The following is an 11,270-nucleotide window of genomic DNA, read 5'->3' on the forward strand; positions in this document are numbered from 1 at the left end:
TTACTCATGTATATTAGTTGCATTCTGCTGTTGTGGAGCTTTTCTCCCCTGGCCTCTACTGAAAATGGACATATATCAAGCTAGACTAACCGGGTCAACAAATAATAAATAAAAGATGTAACCAGTTTTAGGAGGGATTAAGGAAGGCAGAACCAAAACCTGAGTCAAAATCAGGGGTGTCCCTAAAAATCAGGGACAGGTGAAAGGTATGCACTTCATATCCTTTAGAAAATGCATTTTAATACAAATCATGATATTCTAGCTACCTTTTAAGCATATAAAAGCAATATTTAAAGTCAATTCCTATTTTTGAACCTTTGTCCCAACATTATTTTAGGCTTTACTCAATTTCTTGATCTAAGAGGTTGAGAGGTACAAACACCTCTTAATTTCAAAAGAGTAGCATCCACTGTTCTCTTTCTCTCTCAGTGACACACACACACACACACACACACACACACACACACACACACACACACACACACACTTCTTCATGCAGGTAAGCACCTCTGCACATAGCTCTGAGCCTTCCATCTCCCAAATGTGCAACACTACCTGTCATAATGTGGAACAGCTGCTAAGAGCTAACTAATAACTTCAACTAGGGAGCTCATGGGATGGTTAAAGTGTGATACTTTATACTTATAGAATGATACTTTGATGAATTAATATGATTCAGTATTACTTACTATAGATATTAGTTAAACTATTCTTATAACTGAATTCATGATAGGCACTTTCAGTGTGAAACAAGGAGGAACATGGACATTTTAAGACTCAGAATGAGGAACGTTCCTGATAATGATGTACATGTGAGAGATTGTGTCTGTGCAGTCATACACAACAGAGACATAAACACGCACACTTTTCTATAGATATATATATATATATATATATATATATATGTATCCATTTGTTTTAATTTTACACTCGCTAAACACCAAAAGAGCGGTTGGTGGAGCGTAAACTCACGGCGGCCGGTATCTCGGTCACAGTTCGAATCCGTGTAGCGGTGGACCCGATTGTTAGCGGGCATTACCTGGACATTAACGCCCTGCCGGAATACGTTCATGATGAAGTTTAAAACACAGTTACCACCTGTCACACACACACACACACGACTAAATCCATTCCTTAACTAAGTCCTTTCTCTAACCCTAATCCTCTAACACTAGCACAAGCTCTCCTACAACCCATCCCCTTACTTTGGGCAGTTGTGTGGTGTGAGAAGTAAAAATAAAACACGGCAAATGTCCCGAGATTTTACAACAAAAGTATTTCACACGTTTTCTTTAATAGTTGCATAAATCAGTTATGTTATATCTGAAACACCTAAATGCAACTAGAATAAGTTACTCAAATGGGAAAAGAATAAGCTTTTATTTTGGTAAAAAAGTGAACCTCTATCTATCCGTTGCACTGGCCGTGGGTAGGTTTTCTCCTTCAAAATCTGATGTTTCTTACAAAAATAACCCACTTTGGGCATTTGAAAAGGTGGCAACTGGTCGCCCGCCCATTCTCAAAAGCATAACATGTTAGTCTATGAACTTTCTCAATTTACACGATTATTTAAAATGTGACTCTGATTTGGGTCTTTGTCCCTCCGATATTATCTACTGTTACCACCTGTCCCTCTTATATAGAGGGACAGCCCCTGTTTTGGGCAATTGTATCCTGCGAAAAATACTAAACATGTCAAATGTCCTGCTGTTATATAGAACAAAAATAATATTTTATGAGTTTGTTTTAATAGTTGCATAAAACAATTATTTTGTACCTGAAACATCGGAATTGTTATGGAAAATAATCATGGAGAACTCAAATGCTACAAGAGTAAGTTTTTATTTGGTAAAAAAGTGAAGGTCTGTCCTTTGTACTGCCCGTGGGTATGTTTAGCTGTGCAAAATTTCACCTCGTCTCAATAAAAAAAAAAAAAAAAAAAAAAAAAAAAACACTTTGGTCAGGGCATTTGAAAAGGTGATACACTTACTTTGTCCAGAATCGTCCTCTAACAGGTTGAGAGATATGACTTCACCTTATTTCAAAAAATAAAAGCCCTCTCATTGTTGCATAACTTGAGTTGTTTCTGTTGCTTCGTATATCCTGGTCCGCATCCAGTTTAATTGTTTTATGCAGTTGTTGGAAATAAATTAGGAAACCTTTTTGTCCAAAATCTTTCCCAAATTGCCTTTTATTTCTAGGACGCGAAGTGCTCAAATCCTCCGGCGCAAAGGTGGCAGGGGGTACCCGCACCCCTAATTCAAGGGCTTCTCACCCCCCCCCCCCCCCAGCCGAACTCCCACTTCGCGCGGTTACATTCTAAGAACTAACGCGCCCTGATTGTAATAATTGTAACCAATCAGCGCACAGCAGGCGGGCACAGGCTGCGCGCGGACAGTATAAATAAACGATGCTGTGCAGGAGCATCTCCAGGGTCTCCAATCAAGTCCTTGCAGACAACAATAGAGCCAGATCACCAGATCACCATGAGTAAGATCATTGTTTACGAGCATGCTGATTTCAAGGGGCTTAGCAGAGAATTCACTGACAGTGTCCCTGACCTGAGACTGGAGAACTTCAATGACTGCATATCCTCTTTAAAGGTAATAGGACAGCCCTGGGTCACTTACGAACACCCTGATTACAAAGGACGGGCTCAGTTATTTGAAGAAGGCAACTATTCATGGATCGATATCAACAACAATACAATTTCGTCCCTCTTGTTAATAACTGAGAGCCTGGTGCAACCACGGATCACTGTTTATGAGCATGCAAACTATGAAGGCAGAAGGAAAGTGTTCGAACATGAAGCTGATCTTACTAAAGGGGATTTTGATGACAAAGCCTCTTCTCACATAGTTCAGCGAGGGGCATGGGCACTGTATGAACATCCGAATCGAGAAGGCAAGTTTCTGCTGGCCAGGGAAGGAGACAGAGTTCCAGATTATGGAACTCGTGATTTCCATGACAAAGTGTCGCACGTCTATCCACTGAAAGCAGGCAAACCTTAATAAAAGCAGTATTGCAATGGGACAAACTGAAGACGGGAAAGTCATCTGTCAAAAAGATCGATCAGTTTGTTTCTGTGAATCCAATCGATTATGAGAAAATCTACATCACCATAACCAAAGACTATGAAACCAGCACCAGAGACTTTCCCTTTCAAAAATGAGCCTAGCATTGTTATAAGGAATAGTTTTCATTAAATGTAAGTGCTTTCATAGAGTCAGCAGATATTGAATCATCATTTAATGTTTCTAATACATTTACTATTGAAGAAGGGAAAACCCCAATCTGTTACTAATAGGAAAGATGATGTAATTTTGCCGTGTACTAAACCCCCCCCATACAAAACCTATAATCCATGGTTCACTGTTCCGGTAGAATTAAGAATCACTGGGGGTATTACAACTAAAACATAATAGGGACAGTACCACTGTGAAGGTGGGACATCCATGGATTATGAATCTGCATTAGAGAAACTATCTAAAAGCACTTGCTATCAAAGCTGACTATTGGCATCTTTCTTCGCATAAGATTGTCATATTACAGTAACAGCCACAGTACCCTAGCTTGCAGAAGGTTACAGACAAATAGATATATGTATTAAAATAAACTATCTTTGAGTCCCGAACTGATTTAAAGTTAAAACAAACAGCTGTTGCATTACATTAATTCTGATTTTCAGGGAATTGCTTTATCAACATTTTAAACACTGCCTAGCTAATTAAATGAGCTTTAAACTAGATGGTAAGAAAAGCAGGCTTATTGTTGTGAGAGAGAATATATAGCACAATGTTTCTGTCAGGTGACGGTCACCATTATTAGGTTTGGCATAAAGCAAGAATTTTCATAAGGTTATCTAATTCTTTTTTCTTGTTAAAACTGCATAAATCATTTGAGAATTTTAATCTAATGTGCACTGCAATCATAATGTACTTAATGGGGTGGTTATCTAAAACACATTGCAATATTATGCATTTTGGGGCATAATTCATTAATCTGACTTTCAGTAATTTTCACTTTTTTAAGATGGTCTATTTTCTGTTATTTTGCAATCGGCAATGTGATTACAAATTATTGCTCCTACCTAATGGCTTGATTACTAATAAAATTAACTCTGAATTACAAGTATTTATCTCTGAGAATTATTTGTTGATATACCTATGTGATATAACTAACAGGTAAGAACTATAGACAGTGTGTGTGTGCGTGGGTGCATGTGTGCCTGCAATTCTGATTCATGTTTTCCTTTGTTTCTGAACTACAAGGCAGACAGCAACATTCATAATGTTTTGCCACTGGGCTCCTATATGAGTTGAACTATAAACATCATTATTTCATAACACTTGCCTCTACTAATTTTCAAGCAGTTTTAAGCACAAGCAAATATAACAATAGTATAATACAACACAGCAATTACAAAGTAGTACTGTCTGTCTGTACTGCACCAAACAAATGAAACCTCCACTGAATTAATGCCAACATAGGTGGCAAGTACTTTACAAGAGATTTAGGATTATACAATCATAGGTGATTACTAGGCTAATGGCCCTGCCATACAAGCCTAGCCAAGAGTTTATCCCCCAAAAATAACTCTAAGTCAGCACCTGTCACCCCTGTCAATGAGGGCCAAAGGTGGAACCCCTGGGACAAATTTGTGGTTTCCCATCCACTCATTTTACAGGGACAAGTCCCCCTGCACACTCTCATACTGTTTTATTGCACCCGAAAAGTTATGCTACCTTGCAAGTGAGTGCAAATTTATTTTAAATAGAATATGTCTTTTCACTGAGGTGGTTAGGGGGTGTGAGGTGTACCCTTTCAGATGGATAGTGTACGGTGGTTTGTTTCATGCAAAATCACACCGAATATATCAACACCTGTCTGTCATTTAAGGCACAAGTAGAGACTGTTGGTAAAGTGGTACTAAAATGTACTTGTGCAGAGGTTCTAACAGTGAATTCTGTGGGTAATTTTTCTGAAGTGACACCCCACTGACGGCATGCATGCATGAGAGCTGTTGTACACTGAATACATGAGTGGAAGCACCCAGTCATTCATCATGGATCTCATGATGTAGGACTTAATTTTAAGAGGGCAGCATTTTGGTTCGTACAAATGCAGTACACATTTTAGTATCAAAGGTATAAGTGAAACTGAAAGTGTAAAGTGAACTGAGGGAGGAGATAACTGTGTCCATTAGGGGTCTGTGCTTAATATTTTACTAGGTATCATATTAAAGAACTTTATGATTTACTACATGCTGTATCTTTATTGTAATAGGTATTCTGTATACCAGAGATAAAAGGTCAGGATTTTGTTGTGCAAATCAGATATTTCTTGCTTATTACAAGCTATGCAGCAAAATGTTTTAATATAATACTTTTGGTACATGTGAAACATTTTTAATTCTGTATTTGGTATAATATTATAGATAAAAGGACAGGAGTTTGGCAAATACATAGAACATCTCTTTCTACTCCGGTTACAAACCTTCTGTTGTAATTATTGCAGTATACGAGCTGCAGTTTTAAATCTCTGTTTCATATATATTTCACACATAAAAGGGGAGGAGTCTGGTATTCAAATCAGATGTTTCTCATTAGTACTCCTGGAGGAAAACAGTCTGAATATGGAGAGAACAAAAATCTGGAGATCCTGGTTGCACATGTGATTAGACTGGACCTTTAAACTAGAAATTGAGAATACACACCCAGCTGGGAGGAGGTCTGATTCCAGATGTTCTTCTGGAGTGGGATGTATATAGCTCAATGTTTCTGTCAGATGCCAGTTTGCATTTTAAAATCACCATTACCAGGTTTGGTGTAAAACAAGAATTGCATTCTGCAGTAAGTAACTATCTTCCCTGTTGTCCTTAGCTGTTGTCCACAAGCTTGTCAGAACTTTTGCAAGGCCATGGAGAGAATTATCATGGACCTGATCAATCATAACAGGAATTCTCCAAACACTGGACCAGACCAAATTTGGCTTTGTCAGAGGGAGGTCTTGACTGCTTAATCTGGTGGATTATAAGAAATTCACCAGGGATGTGGACAGGGTAAAACAGTGCACACCTCTTATCTAGGCCTGGCAAAAGCTTTTGCCACAATCCCCCACTCAGGGATCATAGATAAACTTACAGAGTCGGGTATAAACCCCTACATCATAAGATGGATATCAAACTGACTCACTGAGAGGGCACATGCTGTCCAGATAGGTGAATCCACCTCCAATAACATACCTGTTACTAATGGTGTCCCAGAGGCCTCAGTGTTGGGACCCCTCCTGCTTGGTGTATACTTCTCTGAAGTGAAAGACAATGTGGGGGGCTCTGGCTCACCAAGTTCACTGACAACTGTAAGGTTGGAGCAATCACTGAACCCCCAAATGATGTTGCCATCCTATAAACAGGCCAAAAATGAAAAATGGCTCGTGCCAAAACCATGGTTTGAGAGTAAATGCTAAAAAATTCATAATCCTACCCTTTGGTAAATCAGATATCCCTGCAAATTATAATATTGATAGCATACCCCTAAAAGTAGACTGAGTGTTGAGGGACCTAGGAATACAGACAGATAGTAACATAAACTTTGACCACCAGGTAGATATGGTAGTGGGGAAATCCTTCTATGTGGCTCAACGTATAATTAAAGGCATGGCATCAAAGTCAAATGAAGTCATAGTGCTATTCTATTCAGCCCTTCAGGACCATAACTGAGTACAATGCTCCCTTCTGCATGTACCTAACCAGGCACTTATACCAACTGCAATGGCCCCAGAGGTTTCTCACTAAAAAATTCAAAGTGCAAGACACATGTCTTATGCAGACCAATTAAAGGCCCTATCCCTTTACTCTGTCTTAGATCATTTATTAAGAGAGGACTTATGCCTGGCCTACAAGGCATTCTCTGATCCAGCCCTGATGAAAACGTTACATATTTGGAAAAACAATTATAAGAGGGTTATGTGTACCATGGGTATGAACCTTATTTGTGACTCTAACAGAACTTACTGGAGAGACAGATTCATATCCCAAAGGCTACCTCATCTATGGAATAAACTTCCCAGCTTCATAAAACAAAGCCCATTCCTCATTGTCTTCAAAAACAATTTGGATAAGTGGATGAGGAACTGTAATTTCACTCCCAAAGAACTGCCCATGTACCTTATGGGCAGAGGCTATCTGTTAAATGACTCAGGGTTCCAACACCCAAAGACCCACTACCCTGATACTACCCCATCTGATATCTGGGAAATTAAGATAAATTATTGTCATATCCTGGGTGTTATTGGCTAGGGTCATAAAGGCTCTTGTGCCAATAGCCTAGTAATCACCTTTGAACCTATGAATTTCTTTAAATAATCTGTGCGCAGTGAGAAACAGAGACACCCATTATTCATTTTCTCTGTCTCATAGCTCTCAACCAATCAGGGACAAATCTCAACAGAATCAGGGACAAATCCAGAAATAATCAGGGACAATCAGGGACGCTGTCAGAATATTAGTATTATTAACTTGAGACATTGACAAAATAATAGACTATAGATTTAAATACATTTTCTGAAGTAAAAGAAATCTGTAATCTACAGTGATTATTGCAATTATTTATTAAATGTAATTCAGCACCTATTTCCCCAAAGTTACCAGTTTTAGGAGGGTTTAAGAGGGACAGAACTAAAATGTGAGTTGAAGTCAGGGACGTCCAATAAAATCAGTGACATTTGAGAGGTATGTCTGTCCTACTTTCACCCTGCATGTGTCCACACATACTGTAGATACTTATAAATTCTACATGCTGGAATGCACTGTTCCTGCCTTCTCAAGTTCTTAGTGAAACAAATCTAGACAAAGCCTAAATAATGGGGGGAGGGGACAAAGACCCCCAAATAGAGATTGATTACCTTATAAATTTAGAAAATAACTAGAATAATTGGATTTATGTTAGCATGCATTTTCTGAAGTTTACAATGTCTGAAATTCAAATGTACGTTATTATTTAGTGACTTTAATTCAACGCGATTTGCCAGAAAACCACAGATTTCATAAGGAATACACTAAAAATACAAGACAAAATCTGGACAATTGAGAGCTACAGCAGTTACACCATTTAGGTGTTTCTGCATACCACCCCATTGCAATTTTTGTATACAATTCTGAGAATGCTCAGAATCACAGTAGGGAGTATACTCAGAAATGCCACAAACTCAGGGTAGGGGGTTGCTGAAAGATACCACTGGTGTAGAGTGGGGGGATACTCACAGACACTACAAGCTCAGATTACGCTCATAGTACAGTTTATACTCAGAGACACCACAAACTCAGAGTTGGGGGAACATTTTGAGATACTAAAATCTCATACTTGGGTGTATTTAAAGATACCACACTTTCAGAGTATAGGGAATACTCCAACATACTACAACCTTAGACTTGGGGAAAAAACACAGATGCTACAACCTGAGACTTAGCACGGAGCAGACCCATTTGTACTTGTACATCTGCAGTTCCAAGGATTTCAGTTACCAGTCATGGAATTTAAGGAGATATTTCTGTCTCTAACTGCAACCATCTGAAATGTCAGGGCCCACCTACAGCAAGTCCCAAAACACAGAGACAAGATTGTAAAAAAAAAAGGATTTTCATGTATTAAATCTGAAGTGACCATTTCCTGGAATGTCCCCTTTTCTACAAGGTATGGTGATCTCGGAATTATTATATATAAGTTCAGGGTGTGTGTGTGGGGTTTTGTCCCCTCCCCTTTAAAAGAATGTTCAGGATTCGCTCTTCTCCTACATGTTGGGTCATGTGTCAGCACTCAGCATTTCTAGTGCCAATATTTCAGTCCTCTTGCTCTGTCTTTGTTACTCACAACGATCTACATACAATGATGTAAATATTATCGCAGAAGTCATAGGAATCAAAAGAAATTTGTGTTAACTGAGTCTTATAAACATTTACTCCTTAATAGGACTCACTCTTACTCCATACCTCCTCTCTCCCCAGGGGGGCTGTGCCAGCCAACCCTGCAGTGAATATGCAAATTCCCTTTCATTTATACAGATCCTGCTTGAAGGATGATAGCGTATCAGTCTGTTCCAGAGGTGGGGTAGGTGCTATATGACTAACCTGTTTCTCCATCATGCTTTATTCATCTGCTGCTGGTGAATATTTAGATCCCTGGTTCTGGTATTTGTAGGACAATTTGATATGCTGAGGTGTAAGAGATCTGAGACCACTGGATCCCTAATGACATGGAAGGCAAGGCCTGCATCTCACCTCAGGAGTCTATCAGGTACCAAATAAAGGGACAATGGCAAGGCCTAGATCTCCCCACAGAAGTCTATCAGGTACTAAATAAACAGACGATGCACCTTTAACTGCTAAATATCTTCATGATCACAGCCTGATTTCTACTTACTGGTTAGTATTCAGTTCCACAGATTGAACAGGTGACATATCAAAAAGCTACAATTGTATCAGAAATGACAGAAAATAATTTAGCATTTGCTCTTCTTATCTGATCTAGCCACTTCAGAATTTTGTTCACAGCTGTATGTAGCAGCAGAAGAAACACAACCTTTCTCTGGAGGATCAACCATCTCACATTCTCTCACAAATGCACTTATAGATAGAGTCCCACCATCTCATATTCTGTTACAGCTGTACTTACAGAGGACACACCATCTCACATTTTCTTACTGCTGTACTTACAAAGGACACATCATCTCACATTCTCTTACAGCTGTACTTACAGAGGACCCACCATCTCACATTCTGTCACAGCTGTACTTACAGAGGACCCACTATCTCACATTCTCTCACAACTGTACTTACAGATTAGAGTCCCACCATCTAGCACTCCCTCACAATACATTTACAAACAAAAGGATGACAGCTTTTATCAAATTCTGCCATCTCACATTCTGTCACAGCTGTATTAACAGAAGAAACACCATCTCACATTCTCTCATAGCTGTACTTAACAGGAAATATCTATTCTTGGTAAACAGTACTTCACATTTCTTCACAGTCTATTTACACACATCACAATCAGAGCTTTTATCCAAACAATCCAAAACACATAACTTCACAGCTGTACTTTCATATCAAAGTCTTTCTCGGGGTCTCTCATTGTACAGTCCTTAGCAGCTGTTTTCATTCAGGGTTGCATATACAAATAATAGGGTTAGTGCCATCCTCAGGACCCATCATCTCACATTCCCTCATAGTTCTGTGCTCATTCACAACTGTACCTACAAACAGTAGGGGTAGAGCCTCTCTCAGGGCCCATAATCTCACATTCTTTCTTAGTTCTGTTCTTCTTTACAGATCTGCTTATAAAAAGTTGGGTCAGTGCTTCTCTCAGGGCCCATCTTCTCACATTCCTTCTTAGTCCCGTACTTTTTCACAACTATACTTATAAACAGTTGGATTAGTGCCTCTTTAAGGGCCCATCACTTTAAATTCCTTCACAGTCCTGTGCTCCTTCACAGCCGAACATACAAACAGTAGGGTTAATACTTTCCTCAGGGCCTGTCATCTGACATTCCCTCTTAGTTCTGTGCTTGTTCATAGCTGCACATACAAACAGTAGGGGTTAGTGCCTCTCTCAGGGTCCACCATCTCACATTCCTTTTAGTTCTGTGCTTCTTCATAGCTGTGCTTATGAAAAGTTGGGTTAGTGCCTCTCTCAGAGTCCATCATCTTACATTCCTTCTTTGTTCTATGCTCCTTCACAGCTGCACATACAATCAGTAGGATTATTGCCTTTCTCAGGACCCATCATCTCACATTTCTTCAAAGTTCTGTGTTAATTCACAGTTGCACATACAAAGAGTGGGGTTAGTGCCACTCTCAGGGCATATAATTTCAGATTCTTTCACAATTCTGTGGCCCTTCACATTTGTAGGTATAAACAGATTAGTGTCTTTCTCAGAGCACATCATTTCACATTCCTTCACAGCTGCAGATACAAACAGTAGGGTTAGTGCCTGTCTCAGGTCCCACTATCTCACAATCCTTCACAATCCTGTGCTCCCTCACAATTGCACATACAAACAATAGGGTTACTGCCTCTCACAGGGCCCTTCACAGTCATACGTCTCAACCTCTTAGAGCACAAAATCTGGACAAAGCCATAAATAATGGGGGGGGGGGGCAAAGGCCCAAAAATAGGGATAATTTTTAAATATTGCCCTTACAAACTTAGAAAACTGATAGAATAACAGGTTTTGCATTAGTATTCATTGTCTGAAGGGTATGAAATCTG

At 39.3% G+C, this 11,270-nt stretch overlaps 1 pseudogene; it reads left to right on the forward strand.

Moving 5' to 3' along the window:
- The first annotated feature begins 2,462 nt into the window (after positions 1–2,462).
- Positions 2,463–4,131, forward strand: LOC122799701 (annotated as a pseudogene).
- Positions 4,132–11,270: the final 7,139 nt, after the last annotated feature.

The sequence above is a fragment of the Protopterus annectens genome, chromosome 4.part0 (genome assembly GCF_019279795.1).
Source record: "Protopterus annectens isolate FY-2018-M chromosome 4.part0, PAN1.0, whole genome shotgun sequence".
In the NCBI taxonomy this organism is placed as follows: domain Eukaryota; kingdom Metazoa; phylum Chordata; order Ceratodontiformes; family Protopteridae; genus Protopterus; species Protopterus annectens.